Source organism: Gorilla gorilla, chromosome 15 (assembly GCF_029281585.2).
Source record: "Gorilla gorilla gorilla isolate KB3781 chromosome 15, NHGRI_mGorGor1-v2.1_pri, whole genome shotgun sequence".
Classification (NCBI taxonomy): Eukaryota; Metazoa; Chordata; class Mammalia; order Primates; family Hominidae; genus Gorilla; species Gorilla gorilla.
The window spans coordinates 21,673,113-21,691,606 of NC_073239.2; the positions used below are offsets into that span (position 1 = coordinate 21,673,113).

At 42.9% G+C, this 18,494-nt stretch overlaps 1 protein-coding gene and 1 long non-coding RNA gene across 3 annotated transcripts in view; one reads left to right on the top strand and one right to left on the bottom strand.

Annotated features, from left to right (window-relative positions):
* Positions 1–5,908, bottom strand: part of LOC101127474 (signal recognition particle subunit SRP54) — a 98,501-nt gene extending 92,593 nt beyond the window's left edge. Inside the window, exon 1 of one of the 2 annotated variants that reach the window (XM_055361303.2) lies at positions 5,646–5,812. The gene's annotated coding sequence lies outside the window, so the exon portion shown is untranslated. Of the gene's footprint in view, positions 1–5,645 lie in introns of both variants that reach the window. The other variant, XM_019009939.3, reaches the window with a different exon arrangement.
* Positions 5,909–6,335: 427 nt separating this feature from the next.
* Positions 6,336–18,494, top strand: part of LOC129526613 (uncharacterized) — a 61,595-nt gene continuing 49,436 nt past the window's right edge. Inside the window, exon 1 of the long non-coding RNA XR_008671291.2 lies at positions 6,336–6,437. This is a non-coding gene — a long non-coding RNA (uncharacterized lncRNA). The remainder of the gene's footprint in view (positions 6,438–18,494) is intronic.

Genomic DNA, 18,494 nt, shown 5'->3' on the forward strand with positions numbered 1-18,494 from the left:
CTGGAATCAATCCCCCCCGGACAGCAAGAGACAACTGTATACTTTTCTATAAAGCAGTCAAAGGCTAACAACCAGTATTTGCTTTTCTGACTTTAATACTAAATATTTTTCTTAATTCTGCACAGCATATGTGTTCACAGTCTAGGACCACAGAAAAGTAAATTTAGTTAACAAAATGGCCTATAGGTATTGTATTTAGTAAAATATATACATTATATATGTTATATATGTTATATATATGTAATATATATATGTTTTATATATATATGTATATATTTTTTTTTTTTTTGAGATGGAGTCTCACTCTGTTGCCAGGCTGGAGTGCAGTGGTGTGATCTCAGCTCACTGCAACCTCCACCTCCTGGGTTCAAGAGATTCTCCTGCCTCAGCTTTCTGAGTAGCTGGGACTACAGGCGCATGCCACCACACCCACCTAATGTTTGTATTTTTAGTAGAGACGGGGTTTCACCATGTTGGCCAGGATGGTCTCGACCTCCTGACCTCGTGATCCACCCACCTCAGCCTCCCAAAGTGCTAGGATTACAGGCGTGAGCCACCGCACCCAGCTTAGTGAAATATATTTTAATGACTAATTTTACAATGTTAATTATGACTTTCAAATTTAGGAATTGTTTTTCATGCTGAATCTACTTATTCCCCAAGGAAATAATTCACCTTTATGTTCTGTGATTACAAAATGATGTATCTTCACTGTAAAAGTTAAAACATTACAGAAATATTTAAGGTAGAAAATATAATTCCCCTAATTCTACCCACTCCCATACCATGGTAACAACCAATAATAATTTGGTATATATTAATATGGATTGTATTTTCTAGGTATATTAATTTAAGCAAGGTTTCCCAAGAATTTATGGTTTTGGCGGGGAGTAAAGAGGGGAGCAAAAATTAGGAAAATTCTTTTGTAAAATATGCTTGCTAATGCTAAAAACAGGCTTAAATGCAAAAGGCAGACTACAAAACTGCGTATGTAGTATAATCCAGATTTTGTTAAACACAGTCTGAAAACAAGTATTAAAAAATATTAGCCATCAGGGAATTGTAAATCAAAATCTTAATGAGATATCATCCAAATACTTGTACATGAATGGTCAGAGCAGCATTATTCATAATAGCCAAAAAGTAGAAACAACCCAAATATCCTTCAACTTATGAATGGATAAGTAAAATGTAGAATAAAATACAAAGGTATATCAGTAGGCAATAAAAAGAAATGAAGTACTGAACATATGCTACAACATGGATTAATCTTCGAAACATAAGTGAAAAAACCCAGTCACAAAAGACCACATATTATGGTTCCACATGAATTGTTCAGAATACATAAATCTACAGAGACAGAAAGTGGATTAATAGTTGCTTAGGGCTCAAGAGATGGAGTAAAACAGGGAATGATTGCTAATAGGTATGGGGTTTCTTCATGGGATAATAAAAATGTACGAAAATTGATTATGGTGATAGTTGCACAACTTTGTAAATACACTATAATCCTTTCAATTGTACACTTTAGGTGAACTGTGTAAGAATTATGTGTGTGTGTGTGTGTACATATATATATACACACACATATATATATATATATGGTTTTTTTTTTTTTTTTCCGGACGTAGTGTCTCTCTGTCACCCAGGCTAGAGTGCAGTGGCAAGATCTCGGCTCACTGCAACATCTGCCTTCTGGGTTCAAGCGATCCTCCTGCCTCAGCCTCCCGTGTAGCTTGGACTACATGGAGTGCCACCATGCTCGGCTAATTTTTTGTATTTTTAGTAGAGATGGGGTTTCACCTTGTTAGCCAGGATGGTCTGGATCTCCTGACCTTGTGATCTGCCTGCCTTGGCCCCCCAAAGTGTTGGGACAGGCTTGAGCCACCGCACCCAGCCAAGAATTATATTTTAATAAACTGTTAAAATAACATTTGTTATCTCTGGATGATGAATAACTAGCAATTTTTTTTTTTTTGAGACGGAGTCTCACTCTGTGCCCACTGGAGTGCAGCGGCACAATCTTGGCTCACTGCAACCTCTGCCCTCCGAGTTCAAGCGATTCTCCTGCCTTGGCCTCCCAAGTAGCTGGGATTACAGGCGCCTGCCACCACACCCGGCTAATTTTTTATATTTTTAGTAGAGATGGGGTTTCACCATCTTGGCCAGGCTGGTCTTGAACTCCTGACATCATGATCCACCCGCCTCAGCCTCCCAAAGTGCTGGGATTACAGGCGTGAGCCACCGCGCCCAGCAATTTTTATTTTCTTATATCTTTTTCTAATTTCTAATTTTTTAGTACTGACTGAGAACATTATTTTTTAAGTCAAGGGAAAATTATTTTCCAAAGCACTCCTTGTGAGAATTAGAGTGCAACTAGTCAACAGACTAGAGGTTGGGATGGAGCTGCCACTTGTATTCATTTACTCATTCATTAAACACCTACTATGTACTCCAGAAATTGTCCCAGCATGAGAGAAGTTCTAATTCCTAATCAAATATAACAGTTTAACACAAGACTCCCTTCAAAAGATAAATTATGCATCATACCACCTGTCTTAACTTAGCACCAACGATTATATTCAATTATATCAAGAAGTATCAAGCAACTTTCTCTTCATTAAAGTAATTGTTTTTCAAATTTTAAAACTCATTTTATGTAAAATAATATCACAGCACCAATTCGTACTTTTGCAGCAAAAAAGGTATACCAAAAAAAAAGTCAATTAGCAACAAGAGGTAATAACTCAGGAACACTGGGAATCATTTCTTTAGGATACTTTCTGGCTATGAGGTCAACCATAAAAAGAATCTTTACATAAAATGCTACCAAGAAGAAAACTAAAATGAAAATCAAAAGAATTCCTTGGAAAGTTGGCCTTAACGTTGAAAAGAAAAAGGAAAAGTGAAAAATAAAAAAGGAAAAGGAGGGATAAGAGGCATATGCTCAAGCAATGGGTTATTTCAATGACATTTAGATAATGCGTATCAGTAAAAATTAAATGCTCAATCAGACTCTCCAGAGATAGTAAGGTAAAAAAGTTTTAGGGGGAGTAGCTTCATCTAAATTCTTAATCTGGAGTGCAAAACAAGACATTTATGTTTTGAAAACTTTCACTAGCTATATTGATGTGCAGCAAGGGTTCATAATCACTACATTAAGTATTTAATAACGTGTCCCAAAGAAAACAACGGAATGAGAAATCTGTTCTATACCTTAGAAACATCTTTAAATACAGTGTAACAAATACATTGGAGGGAAAAAACTGAAGAGCCAGGACACTACATGCACTACCCATACTCCATAAGGCTAGTTGAGACAAGATGTGGCCTTGAACTAGAGAAAAAGAAACTAGGGTTAAGGGCTAATTCATGAAGCAGAATCTAATGACCAAATGGTTATGGCAAGCGAAGGAAAAAAGAGGCAAAAATGATTCCAATATCTCTAGTTTTTATAACCAGATGGCTAGTGATGCCATTAACCAATGAATGGAAGGCAAAAAGGGAAGGTGGTTTGAAAGTCAGAAAGAGGAGTTAATAGAGAAAAGGTCAAAGGGACTTAATGTATTATTTTTAATGTTTCACTTTTTATGAAGGATGTGTACATAGATGTTCATTTCATTATCCCTCCAACTAGCTGGGACTACAGGCGGCGCCACTAAGCCCGGCTAATTTTTGTCTCTTTTGTTGAGACAGGGAGTTTCACCATGTTACCCAAGCTGGTCTCGAACTCTTGAGCTAAAGCAATCTGCCAGCCTCAGCCTCCCAAAGTACTGGGATTACAGGCGTGAGCCATTGCTCACAGCCCTTATAATCCTTTTAAAAATTTAACCTACTTGTATCACAAAATTCAACCAGAGGTCAAAACTCAAAAACGCACTGACAATCACTGCTTTTATACACTTTCGTATGCATGACATATGTCATAGTGAAAAAAAAAAAAAAAAGGAAGGTGAAGACAGTGCGTTTGGTTTTGGATCTAATGAGTTTGCAAGTTTTAGGGGAAAGTACAGAACTATCAACTCATGAGATGGAGGCTAAAGAATAAGGTTTAGGCAGGGCATGGTGGCTCACACCTGTAATCCCAGCACTTTGGGAGGCCGAAGCAGGCGGATCACTTCAGGTCAGGAGTTCAAGACCAACCTGGCCAACATGGTGGAACCCCATCTCTACTAAAAACACAAAAATTAGCTGGGCGTGGTGGCGGGCGCCTGTAATCCCAGCTACTCGGAAGGCTGAGGCAGGAGAATCGCTTTAACCTGGGAGGCGGAGGTTGCAGTGAGCCGAGATGGTGCCTCGGTACTCCAGTCTGGGCGACAGAGCAAATAAGGTTTGGAAAAGAACAAGGTTTGGAAATGAAAAGAATAAGGTTTGGACATGGTTGGCATATAGGGACAACGCCATGGAAGCAAGCGAGAAGCCTCGAGGAGAGCCTATGGAAGACCATTTGGGTTATAGCAATGACTGAGGGCCAACTAAAAGGACGGCGTTAACCAAGACTGAAAATAACCAAAGGGATAGAAGCTTTTACTAATTCCCTTTCCCTTTCTCCATGGCACATAGGAGAAAATCAATTTTTAAAAAGCTACATTTATGGTTATCTTACTGTAATCCTGTGGCAGGTCCAGAATTTCCAAATAGATGGGGACAGAGGAGTAATCTGGAAGGAAGACTTGAAGATGCTTTTGCATAGTACTCTATATTAAGGTAGAAAATACCAGTTGGCCATATCAAAAAACTGAGGAAAAGCGATTTGAGGGAAATATTTCCCTCCCCTTTGGCACCACGATTGCTGTGTTCTAGGCACTAAACCAAACCAAACCTCTTACCTAATCTCCTTTCTTCCTCATAACAAGCCTATTAAGTAGATGAGGAAATTGAGGCTAGATTGGAATAGAAACTGGCTCAGGGTCACAAAGCACCTAAGGAGCACTTTAGCTCTCCCACAGCTTTCTACAGCTCTTTATACGTAACTAGTGTTTCTCATTACCCATCTTGATATAATGTGTACTTATGTGCGTTAGCTTCTCAATGGCAGAGTTAGTGTTATTCATTTCTGTATCCTTGTAGCCAAGAACAAGTATATATTTTGTTAAATTCAGCATGTGAAAGAATCAGGTGAGGATAGCACGAAGAAAGGTAGCAGGGGAAAGTTTCAAGAAATGGATGGTCAGCAGCGTCAAATGGTACAGAGAGAGCTATCAGTCTATCTTAAATCATCATTGGCATTCAACTGATATTCCATATTCGTTTATTGAACGTCTACTACACGCAGGACATTGTGTTAAGCACTACAAACACATAGAAAAAATAAAAGTCTTGTACAAGTAAAAGGATTTTCGGGGAAGTAGCCTCATCTAAATTCTTGCTCAGGAAAGCAAAACGAAGAGTCAGGCCTGCAACTGCCTACATCTTATTTGGCTCAGGTAAATCGGAAGACAACTCAAAAGGGTCACAGCGCATCTTTAATAAAACTTCTCATGGAAGACAAGAGATAAAGAAGAACCACAGAAACTCAGTCTCGGTAACGATGGCCGGTGGCTACGGAGGCCGACTTCCCCCGCAGTCTCTCGCCTCCTGAGCAGCGCTGGGGCTGCCCCTAGCTGCCCCTCCGTAGTCTGGGGCGGGAAAAAGCAGACACTTACCGCAAAAGACACCGCTAAAGCCGTGGCCCTGAGGGGCCGGGAATTCCTTAGCGAGGCCCCACGCCGTCGGAAGAAACCCAAGAAAGCTGGGAGCAGACAGACAGGTATGACCCCACAACCCAACTTCCCGAACTAGATAAAGTAGGGTCCCAACGCCCAGCACCACGTCGTCAACTCCCACCAGCTGGAAGACCAACGGAGTGCCAGCGAACCTTCCGCCCAATGAGGAAACGTCACCACTCCGCGTAGTCCAGCCTTTCTATAGGAGGATCTACTTCCGCTTCCGGGGCACACCGCCGCGTTCCTTCTACGCGGCTCCTGAAACAGTTTAGATGTTTACTTGCTTACACTGGTTTTTGGTTTCAGTTTCCTACCGCTGAATAACTGCAGGAGTAAAGTTAGTGGTAAAATAGGAGGCTGTCTAGGGACGTGATTTCGGGGAAGAAGTCAGGCCTCGACGAGCCACCTTAAGAAAAGTGACTAGGTGGAGCACTCCCAGCTAAGAGCGGAAAGATGAGAGAGAGAGGTGTGACTGAAGGCAGGGATCCCCTGGCGCACGTGAGACCTCCGTAGAGGGGCGGGGCTTAGGGCTTTGCAGAGTGGAGGCTTGTTCCGCGGAGGGTGGGGCGGTCTTTGCTTGCGCATGCGCAATGCCAGCCAGTGCCTGCGCGGCATGCTCCAGCAAGGTGAAATTTCCCACTGCGAGGCAGGCAGTGATGCTGTGGCCGCTTCGCACTGTGGCTCCTGCCGACCGCCAGGCGCTGCTACGGTGGATGCGAACTAACCGTAAGTGTAAGTGACCAGAGCTAGAGGCAGGTGGTGGGGGCAAGGATATGCTGCAGGCGCTGACTTTGAGGATTTAGGCGGGGTGAAACCAACAGTCTTCCTTGGGATCGTTGTGCTGGTCTCTGCTCTCTTGAGGGGTAAATTGACCAGGACTTTGAGTGCTCTAACGGAAAAGCGAGTTAGTTGCTCGCCACACGTAGAGACCCATTAACAAGAGCGAGCCCTGGTATACAAGAAGAGGGATTTTATTTCCGAAGCCAGCCAGCTTCGCCTTTGGAGCAAAAAAGCGGGCATTTTATAAGGTACAAGAGAAAATGAGTAAGAGGTCTCTGCTAGCTGGTGCCTTATCTACCGGGTAGTTGAGTTGGTGCCTTTCTGAGCAGAAGTAAGTTGTAAAAGTGGCTAAGTGGGCATGCTTTCTGCTTACTCTTCTGAGGCGACCGCCTGGCGGTGGGAGTTGCGTCTTGGATCTCGTAGATGAATTTGCTCTGTAGAGAATGGTCTGGTGAGGGGAGTTGAGAGGTTATTTTGCAGTTCAAAAAGGGCTAAGTGGGAAGTGTAGTGGGGAGGGGAAAAGAGGGGAAAAAATAAACTATCTCTTGGAAAATGGGGGTAATCGGATACAGTACCACTTGGAATTAATTGGGTGTGGGAAATCTGGTTCTGAGTGGTTTGTGAGTTTGCAGCAGACTTCGGACAAGCCTTTAGAGCTCCTTGTGCCTAACCCTTTTTCTGAAAGAAAATAGAGAGTTAGCCCTCCTCCCCATTACTCCCACAAACTTGTTAGGATTGGTACGTTGCCACCTGAAAAAGCATTTTGCAGGAGAGGTTTTAGGCTGTAGCGTTAGTAGGAAGTGTTAAACGAAAAACCTTAGCCAAGTTAAATTTAACAGTTTGAGCAAAGAATGATTCACGAATCGGGCAGGCTCAGAGAGATTGCAGCGCAGCCAAGTGTTGAAGATTTATAGACAGAAAAAGGCTGCAGTGAGCTTTGATCCCGCTGCTTCACTCCAGCCTGAGCGACGCAAGACCCTGTCTCTTTAAACACACACGTTAAACTGAGGAAATGTGGTGGCTAGATCTAGTTACTGAAAAATGGGATAGATGTATTCTGGCAAAGTAAAGCCTGACGAAAGCTCAACAAAATAGGATATTCTTATGTTTGGTAACTATAGCAAACTATCCTATGCCTGTATGTGAGTGTGTGTGTGTGTGTGTGTGTGTATGTGTGTGTATTTATTTTTTGAGACAGAATTTCACTCTTGTCGCCCAGGCGGGGGTGCAGTGGCGCCATCCAGCTCACTGCAACCTCCACCTCCCAGATTCGAGCGATTTTGAGTGGCTGGGATTACAGGCGTCCGCCACCACGCCCGGCTCATTTTTGTATTTGTAGTAGAGACGGAGTTTCACCATGTTTCCCAGGCTGGTCCCAAACTGCTGACCTCAGGTGATCTTCCTGCCTGGGCCTCCCAGAGTGCTGGGATTGCAGGCGTGAGCCACCACGCCTGGCCACTATGCCTGTATTTTGCTGAATGGTGATTTCCATAGTTATTTTTATCCAAACTCATGACTTGAAATGTCATTGTTAGCTGATGACTTACAATTTTAGATTTTTAACCTCGACCTCTTAAAATTCTTTGTGATGTTAGAGTCAGTAGGTTTAGATATTATAATTATCATTATTACACATTTTAGGAGTCATTTTAGATAAGATGTCAAACTGAAGTTAACAGGAACATCTGCTAGTGAGATTTGACCTGGAAAGTATAGAAAACCAGATACACAGCTTTGTTTATTTATTTATTTATTGAGACGGATTCTCAGTCTGTCGCCAGGCTGGAGTGCAGTAGCACGATCTTAGCTCACTGCAACCTCTGCCTTTTCGATTCAAGTGATTCTCCTGCCCCTGGAGTAGCTGGGATTACAGGCACGAACCACCGCGTCCAGCTAATTTTGGTATTTTTAGTAGAGACGGGGTTTTACTATGTTGGCTAGGCTGGTCTTGAACTCCTGACCTCGTGATCTGCCCTCCTCGTCCTCCCAAAGTGCTGGATTACTGGCATGAGCCACCGCACCCAGCCGGATACAGCTTTATTTCTATATACACAAAATCAAGATAATAATTTCCGTAATATGCTGAGTCTCCTATCACTTCATCTAAACCCTATGTTGCACATTTCTTTTTTGTTTTTGTTTTTGTTTTTGAGACGGAGTCTCGCTCTGTCGCCCAGGCTGGAGTGCAGTGGCGCAATCTTGACTCACTGCAAGCTCCGCCTCCCGGGTTCACGCCATTCTCCTGCCTCAGCCTCCCGAGTAGCTGGGACTACAGGCGCCCGCCACCACGCCCGGCTAATTTTTTGTATTTTTAGTAGAGAGGGGGTTTCACCGTGTTAGCCAGGATGGTCTGGATCTGCTGACCTCGTGATCCGCCCGCCTCGGCCTCCCAAAGTGCTGGGATTACAGGCGTGAGCCACCGTGCTCGGCCGCACATTTCATTCTTCATATCCCATTTGTCAATAAAACAGCACCGATTTACATCTTTTTTTCACATTCCTCAGCACAAGGTCATTTATTCTAAAAGCACTGAGTGCCTACAAAGATGTCACATACTGCCTAGAGCTGGCAATTGTAAAATTACTAAAACATCTTTGCCCTCAAGATTTGTTTTGTGGAGCCATTTGCAATCTAAATCTTGATTTTTTTTTTCCTGTGTTTTGTTTGTTTTTGAGATAGGGTCTCTGTCACCCAGGCTGGAGTGCAGTGGCACCATCATAGCTCACTACAGCCTCACACTCTTGGCTTCAAGGGATCCTCCCACCTCAACCTCCTAAAGTGTTCAAATTACAGGAATGAGCCACTGTACCCAGCCTCAAATTTTAGAGATATCAGTTGAGACTCTATTTTTCAAAATCAGGAAGACTTGAAAGAATGTTTTGGATAATTTTGTAAACAAGAGCCAATATCACTGGCTAAAGAATATATTTTTACTTTTTTTTTTTTTTTTTTTTTTGAGTCAGAGTCTTGCTGTCGCCCAGGTTGGAGTGCAATGGCACGATCTTGGCTCACTGCAACCTCCGCTTCCTGGGTTCAAGCGATTCTCCTGCCTCAGCCTCCTGAGTAGCTGAAACTACAGGCACGTGCCACCACGCCTGGCTAATTTTTTTGTATTTTTATTAGAGACAGGGTTTCACCGTGTTAGCCAGGATGGTCTCAATCTCCTGACCTCGTGATCTGCCCGCCTCGGTCTTCCAAAGTGCTGGGATTACAAGCGTGAGCCACCGCGCTCGGCCCTATTTTTACTTTTTTTAAAGGTACTTTTTGTTGTTTTTAAAGAAAGGGTCGCACTCTGTCACCCAGGCTGGAGGCTGGTGTGCCGTGACACTGTTATAGCCCACTGCAGCTTTGACCTCCTGGGCTCAAGCAGTCCTCCTACCTCAGCATCCTGAGTACCTGAGTAGCTGGACTATGGTGCAAACCACCACACCCAGCTTTTTTAAATTTCCTGTAGAGACAGCGTCTCACTATGTTGCCCAGGCTGGTCTCAAACTCCTGGCCTCAAGAGATACTCCCACCTTGGCTTCCCAAAGTGCTCGGATTACAGGTGTGAGCCATCGTACCTGATCTAAAGGTACTTCTTGTGCCTCTCTTCAGCAGATCCTGTAGTGAGGAAGCTCAAGCAATTTGTTAAACAATTTAAAAAATAACTTGAGTTTCTGAAGAATGTTTATTAACACGAATATTTTAAGAAGTGAGGCCGGGCATGTGGCCCACTCCTGTAATCGTAGCACTTTGGGAGGCCGAGGTAGGTGAATTGCCTAAGCTCAGGAATGTGAGACCAGCCTGGGCAACATAGTGAGAACCTGTCTCAAAAAAAAAAAAAAAAAAAAATTAAAAATTAAAAAAAATTTTAAGAAGTGAGAGTATCACTGAACTTAAAATAAAGGAGTATGGTTATTTATAATCCTTGAAAAAAGTAGTGTATTAGTATACCTTCTTTATTGTGGTAAAATATGTATAAAATAAAATTTACCATTTTGACCTTTTTTTTTTTCCTTCAGACAGAGTCTTGCTCTTTGCCCAGGCTAGAGTGCAATGGCACAATCTCGGCTCACTGCAGCCTTTGCCTCCCAGGTTCAAGCGATTCTCCTGCCTCAGCCTTCTGAGTAGCTGGGATTACAGGCGTGCACCACACCTGGCTAATTTTTGTATTTTTAGTAGAGATGGGGTTTCACCATGTTGTCCAAGCTGGTCTCGAGCACCTGACCTCGTGATCTGCCCACCTCAGCCTCCCAAAGTGTTGGGATTACAGGCGTGAGCCATCGCGGCCAGGCCATTTTGACCATTTTTTACTGTATAGTTAAGTGGCATTAAATATGTTCACGTTGTTTTGTAAATATCACGATTAATCTCCAGAACTCTTGTCTTCCCAAACTGAAACTCTTAGTATGCCTTTTTATGAAGTGGTCTAAGTACAGCACAAAATATTCTTCTAAACAACCATTTTTCATTTTCCTAATTAAATTTCCTTTTGCCTGGGGAAATTTGTTTTTTTTTTTTTTTTTTTTGAGACGGAGTCTCGCTCTGTTGCCCAGGCTGGAGTGCAGCCTCCTGAGTAGCTGGGATTACTGGCACATGCCACCAAGTCTGGCTGATTTTTATATTTTTAGTAGAGGGGTTTCACCATGTTGGCCAGGCTGATCTTGAATTCCTGACCTCAGGTGATATGCCCATCTCGGCCTCCCAAAGTGCTGGGATTACAGGCCTGAGCCACTGTGCCTGGCCTCTCTTATAGTTTTTAAATAAATTTTTAAATCTCTGGCATTAAGTCATTTAAATAATGTCTTGCATGACATTTGCCTAGACTTTTAATTTAAATTATAACTCTTCTTGAATTTTTATACCATTTGATGGAATAACAAAAGACAATGCTAGATGTTGAGTATGGCTTTGGTTTTGAGTTTCATAAGAGTTTATTAAAACTAGACAACATGGCTGTGTGCAGTGGCTCACGCCTGTAATCCTGGCACTTTGGGAGGCGAGGCAAGCAGATCACCTGAGGTCAGGAGTTTGAGACCAGCCTGGCCAACATGGTGAAACCCTGTCTCTACTAAAAATACAAAAAAAAAAAATTAGCCAGGCATGGTGGTGTGCACCTGTAGTCCCAGCTACTCAGGAGGCTGAGGCAAGAGAATTGCTTGAACCCAGGAGGCTGAGGTTGCAGTGAGCCAAGATTGTGCCACTGCACTCCAGCCTGGGCAACAGAGTGAGACGCCATCTCAAAAAAAAAGGAAAAAAGAAACATAAAACAAAGGTGGGAGCCTAGATGTTTCTTTGTACAGCTTAGCCTAGGAAATAATGAGCACTAGTGTCAGACAGGTAAACCAAGTCTGAGGGGCAATGCAGGCAAAAACAAGTTCCTCTCCCCCCAAAAAAAGATAAAAAGGAGTTAAAATACAGCAGTACTGGAACTCATTGATTCTGATCCTCTGGCAGAGTATCTTTTCCCTACTATTTGCCTGATGTGTATGAAGTGGGCTCTTGACCTAGATTTCAAAGTGTAGGAGACTGATTGCAATCCATTAAGTGAGGGGAGTTGAGAACCAGAGCTGCAAGTGGGGTCCCCAATAGGGCAAATAGAAAAGATACAATGCAACAGTAGTCTATGAACAAATTATACTCTGAAGGCTCTCAGTATTTCCTGAATATGCAAAATAGAAATGAGGATGTTAAACCAATAACTCATACAAAGTCTCTCCTTTTCTTTTTTTTTTTTTTTTTTTTTTTTTGAGATGGAGTCTCACTCTGTCGCCCAGGCTGGAGTGCAGTGGTGTGATCTCAGCTCACTGCAAGCTCCACCTCCTGGGTTCACACCATTCTCCTGCCTCAGCCTCCTGAGTAGCTGGGACTACAGGCGCCTGCCACTACACCCGGCTAATTTTTTTGTATTTTTTTAGTAGAGACGGTGTTTCACCGTGTTAGCCAGGATGGTCTTGATCTCCTGACCTGCTGATCCGCCCCCCTCGGCCTCCCAAAGTGCTGGGATTACAGGTGTGGGCCACCGCGTCTGGCCCATGCCTGGCTAATTTTTGTATTTTTATTAGAGACAGGGTTTCACCATGTTGGTTGATCTCCAGCTCCTGACCTCAGATGATCCGCTCACCTTGGCCTCCCAAAGTGCTGGGATTACAGGCATGAGCCACCGTGCTGGGCCTCTTCTTTTAGACGGTCTCGCTGTGTCACCCAGGCTGGAGTGCAGTGGTGTGAACACAGGGCGCACTGCAGCCTCAACTTCCCAAGTTCAAGTGAGCCTCCTCCCTCAGCCCAAGTAGCTGGGATTATAGGTGCGTGCCATCATACTTGGCCAATTGTTGCATTTTTTGCTAGTGACAGGGTTTCACCATGTTGCCCAGGGTGATCTCATACTCCTGAGCTCAATTATTTCACCAACCTCAGCCTCTGAAAGCACTGGGATTGCAGGTGTGAGCCACTGCGCCCAACTGCTCATACAGTTTCTATTAAGGATCAAGTTACAGAGGGTAGAAAATTAAGGTTTGCAGGAAGGAAATTAACCAGATAGTCAAGAAATATTTAAATGCTTAAAATAACAAGAGGTGACTAGACACTTACAGGAGATTCTCTGTATCCTTTGTTGTAAACACCTCAATTGAACATGTTGCTGAGCAGTAGCTACAGAGCTTTTATAGGTTCTATTAAATGAATAAAATTGTACTTTTCTCTCAATCGCATTTGTTGTCTATTAAAAATGGCCAGGATATGTGAAAAGAATAATACATCATGAGCAAGTGGGTTTATCTCAGGAATGCCCTGTTGGTTTAACATTAGAAAATCAATGTAATTCACCAAATTTGCTAAAACATACATACAATCTTACATCATTTAACAACAGGGACAGATTCTGAGAAATGCATTGTTAGGCCATTTCGTTGTTGTGTGAGCATCATGGAATGTACAGTACTTACCCAAACCTAGATTGTATAGCCTGTTGCACCTTCTACAAACCTGTACAGCATGTTCCTGTAGCAACTGTAGGCAGTTGTAACACTATGGTTAGTATATGTGTATCTAAACATAGAAAAGGTACAGTAAAAATATGACATTGTAATCTTATGGGACCACCATGGTGTGTGCAGTCTGTCATTGATGGAAGTGTCATTATGTAGTACGTGACTGTATTTCAGAATTGTTAAGAGAGTGGGTTTTGGCCGGGCGCGGTGGCTCAAGCCTTTAATCCCAGCACTTTGGGAGGCTGAGATGGGTGGATCACCTGAGGTCAGTTCAAGACCAGCCTGACCAACATGGAGAAACCCCATCTCTACTAAAAATACAAAAAATTAACCGGACATGGTGGCACATGCCTGTAATCCCAGCTACTCAGGAGGCTGAGGCAGGAGAATTGCTTGAACCTGAGAGGCGGAGGTTGTGGTGAGCTGAGATGACGCCATTGCACTCCAGCCTGGGCAATGAGAGCGAAACTCTGCCTCAAAAAAAAAAAAAAAAAAAAAAAAAAGGGTGGGTTTTAAATGTTCTCGACACAGAGAAGTAATAAATTTGGCCAGGTGCAGTGGCTCATGCCTGTAATCCCAGCACTTTGGGAGGCTGAGGCAGGCGAATCACCTGAGGTCGGGAGTTCGAGACCAGCATGGAGAAACCCCATCTCTACTAAAAAAAAAATACAAAATTAGCCAGGCGTGGTGGCGCATGCCTGTAATCCCAGCTACTCAGGAGGCTGAAACAGAAGAATCGCTTGAACCCGGAAGGTGGAGGTTGCGGCAAGCCGAGATCACGCCAATGCACTCCAGCCTGGGCAACAAGAGCAAAACTCCCTCCCAAGAAAAACAAAGAAATAATAAATATGTGGTGATGAATATGTTAGCCTGATTTGATCATTCTACAATGTATACATTCTACCCCATAAATATATACAATTATTATTTGTCAATTAAAAATAAAATTTTAAGAAAATGGCTGAGTAGACTTGTGATATGGAGGGCCTTAAAAATCTCGAGATTTGATACACTGAAAAATAGAAAATCATTAAAAGTTTGTAAGGAGAGGGAGTGATATAAAAGTGAGGTTTAAGCGAGATTCGTTTAGGTGAACAAGGTATTTTATAGTGGGGAGAAGCTGATATTGAGGAACTGGTTATGAGTTTGTAATGGTATTCAGAGTGTGAGATGATGACTATGGCTATGAGATAGTTGAATTGAGAATGAAGGGAAAATAGGTTTCAAAAGAAAAAGTGGTGGGACTGAATACCTGACTAGATACAAAAAGTGAGGTTTGATTCGTAGGCTGTCAGCTTTGGGGACTTTTCTTTCTTCATATAATTAATTAGATGTAAGTAGGTAATTTTAAAGAATTGATTTTGCCCTTTAGAGAACTCTTCTTTCTCCATTCCCTTCCCCTCTACATATGTAATTTGAGAAAAGCTCTACTGTCCTTTAGGCAGCTGATTAGCACCTTCCTTTAATCTTTTTCCAAGCAACGTAGTATTACCACACATTTGCTGTTTACATGTTAAGAGATGTTCCACCTCACTAGTAATTAAATAAATGCAAATTAACCAGGTTTTTTTAGTTTTTTTATTTTTTCAGATAGGATCTCACTCTGGTTGCCCAGGCTGGAGTGCAATCGTGTGATCACGGCTCGCTGCAGCCTTGACCTCCCAGGCTCAGGTGATCCTCCCACCTCAGCCTCCCAAGTAGCTGGGACTATAGGCATACACCACCACGCCCAGCTACTTTTTAATTTTTTTAGTAGAGATGGGGTTTCACCATGTTGCCCAGGCTGGTCTCAAACCCCTGGACTCAAGCGATCTGCCTGCCTTGGCCTCCCAAAGTGCTGGGATTACAGGCGTGAGCCACCGTACCCTGCCCAAGTTTGTTTTTATGATAATATTCAGTGTTGTGAGGGTTTGATGAGACTTGTGTTCTTTTATTTTATTTTTTATTTTTTGAGAGGGAGTCTCATGCCCAGGCTGGAATGCAGTGGAGCCGTCTCGGCTCGCTGCAACCTCCACCTCCCGGGTTCAAGGAATTCTTCTGCCTCATCCTCCCAAGTAACTAAGATTACAGGCGTGTACCACCATGTCCAGCTAATTTTTGTAATTTAGTAGAGACAGGATTTTACCATGTTGGCCAGACTGGTCTTGAACTCCTGACCTCAAGTGCTCTGCCTGCCTCAGCCTCCCAAAGTGCTGGGATTACAGGCATGAGCCACCACGCCCAGCCAGAGACTCGTGTTCTTTTTTATTTCTGTTAAACTGATGTCCTTCAAGAAAGAAAGAAATGTGCAAATGTGTAGGAAAAGCCTTTTCAATGTTGAAGCACTTCTAAGAATTTATAGTAAGGAAATAATCAGAGATGCAAAGAGATGATGTTTGTCAAAATGTTTGTTGCAGTATTCTCAGTTTTACACAATTATAACTATATTTAACTGTCTCAGGGTAGCAGTGAATGGTTAAATAGAGACTACACAGCCTTCAAAAGTAAAGTTTCCACAAATTTTAATTTTAATGACATAGCATAAATGCTTAGGATATGCAGTGGGTTCTCCATATCCACAGATTGTACACTTGTACATTGATCCAGCAGAGAATTGAAAGTATTTCAAAAATCATAATATACTATTTTTAGAAATAGAGCATAACAACTCTTTTTTTTTTTTTTTTTTTTTTTTTTTTTTGAGACGGAGTCTTGCTCTGTCGCCCAGGCTGGAGTGCAGTGGCACAAATCTCGGCTCACTGCAACCTCTGCCTCCCGGGTTTGAGCGATTCTCCTGACTCAGCTTCCCAAGTAGCTGGGACTACAGGTGCCTGCCACCACACCTGGCTAGTTTTTGTATTTTAAGTAGAGACGGAGTTTCACCATGTTGGCCAGGCTGGTCTTGAGCTCCTAATCTCGGGTGATCCACCCGCCTCGGCCTCCCAAAGTCCTAGGATTACAGGCATGAGCCACCGTACCTGGCTGCATGTCTGCTACTCTTGAATTGACATCGCTACTTATGTATCTAAAATGGCAGGGTATAGATGGTGCCTCTAGTCTCTCATCAGGATACTTTCCATTAAGATTAGTGGAACTGGGCAACCATTCATAGCTCAGATTCATCAGTCACAAAAGAACCCCAGATGATTATGGTGTTCATAAAAAACTTTTTAGTATTTTGGTTCTGCTTTAATCTTAATCCATAGGGTAATAGATGAGATACTCAAGTTCAGAGAGGTGTGGAAGTCATTTGACAGAGCAGTCGGGCCCAAGTGGTTTCCTTATGCCAAGGCAGCACGTCATCCTTTTTCCTCAAAAATAACAGCAACAGCATTCCTGCAGCTTGCCTCTGCAGCATTATATTGTGCTGCAGAAACCAGCTCAACTATGCAAAACTACCACCAGGACTGGCCGACACCAGGAGGGATTCCAGAGACCACACTGCAGGGAGCATACAGAAAGAAAATTAAGAGATCAGGTCAGTTAGCATTCACTGATGAGCAATGGGAAAGTCTCAGCTTATGGTGTCACACCAGAATGCACCTGATGTGCATTCTGATAATGCAACACTTAGATCAAAAAGCAAGAGGAGAAGTGAATGTCTGACATCATTGACTGAGGAGAGTTCATGAAGAGATAAATAAAAGTAAATATGTTAAATTTACTGTGAGTGCTTCTTAAAGTTTCTCCTATTTTTCCTAACCCCACAGTCTCTTTAGCCTAATCAGCCCTAAATTTGGTTTTAAACAGTTTTTCATGTAGTGCTTCAGCCATGTCCCCAATTCTTTTGAGTCCTCAACCCTTTGACTCATCAGTACTATTCATTCAACAAATATTTTTTGAGAGTATCCTGTTTGCCAGGCTCTGGAAAAACAATCAAGGCCCAACAAGAGCTAATGATGTGATCCTAACTACATCCATGTCCTTGTTTTTTCCTCTGTTCCATTTCCCTCACTTGTATTAATGATGAAGCTCACCTTTTTGTTTCTTTCTTCCACATTTGCCCCTTACACTTTTACTTATTCTTCTATTCCTTTATTTTTAGAATTAGTTCTCATTTTTGGCCGGGCACGGTGGCTCACGCCTGTAATCCCAGCACTTTAGGAGGCCGAGGTGGGTGGATCACAAGGTCAGGAGATTGAGACCATCCTGGCTAACACAGTGAAACCCTGTCTCTACTAAAAAACAAAAAAAATTAGTTGGGCGTGGTGGCAGGTGCCTTAGTCCCAGCTACTTGGGAGGCTGAGGCAGGAGAATGGCTTGAACCCAGGAGGCGGAGCTTGCAGTGAGCCAAGATCACGCCACTGCACTCCAGCCTGGGTAACAGAGTGAGACTCCGTCTCAAAAAAAAAAAAGAATTAGGTCTCATTTTTCTTCTCCAGAACTCTTTCAAGTTCCTTCAAATCCTAACCCTTACAGGAAACCTATGTTATGAATATTGTTTTGTAAAGCAAGGCTAATAATCTCTTCTTGGCCAGGTGTGGTGGCTCATACCTATAATCCCAGCCCTTTGGGAGGCTGAGGTGAGAGGATCATTTGAGCCTAGGAGTTCAAGACCAGCCTGGACAGCATAGCAAGACCCCATCTCTATTAAAAAAAAATTTCCACCCACTAACCTGAAAGCAGCAATTCTCCATGTGGTTTTCAGACTATAAATAACTGCATAAAGGAGCTAAATTCTGTTTTTTTGTTTTGTTTTGTTTTGTTTTTTTGAGACAGAGTCTTGCTCTTGTTGCCCATGCTGGAGCGCGATGGTGCAATCTCAGCTCACCGCAACCTCTGCCTCCCAGTTTCAAGTGATTCTTCTGCCTCAGCCTCCCATGTAGCTGGGATTACAGGTACCCACCACCATGCCTGGCTAATTTTTGTATTTTTAGTAGAGATGGGGTTTCACTATGTTGGTCAGGCTGGTCTCAAAACTCCTGGCCTAGTGATCCGCCCACCTCCGCCTCCCAAAGTGCTGGGATTACAGGCGTGAGCCACCGCTCCCAGCCATCTGCACATTCTTAATAGTGCTATGCATATAATCAGTTTTGTGAAATCCACGATGTATGCAATG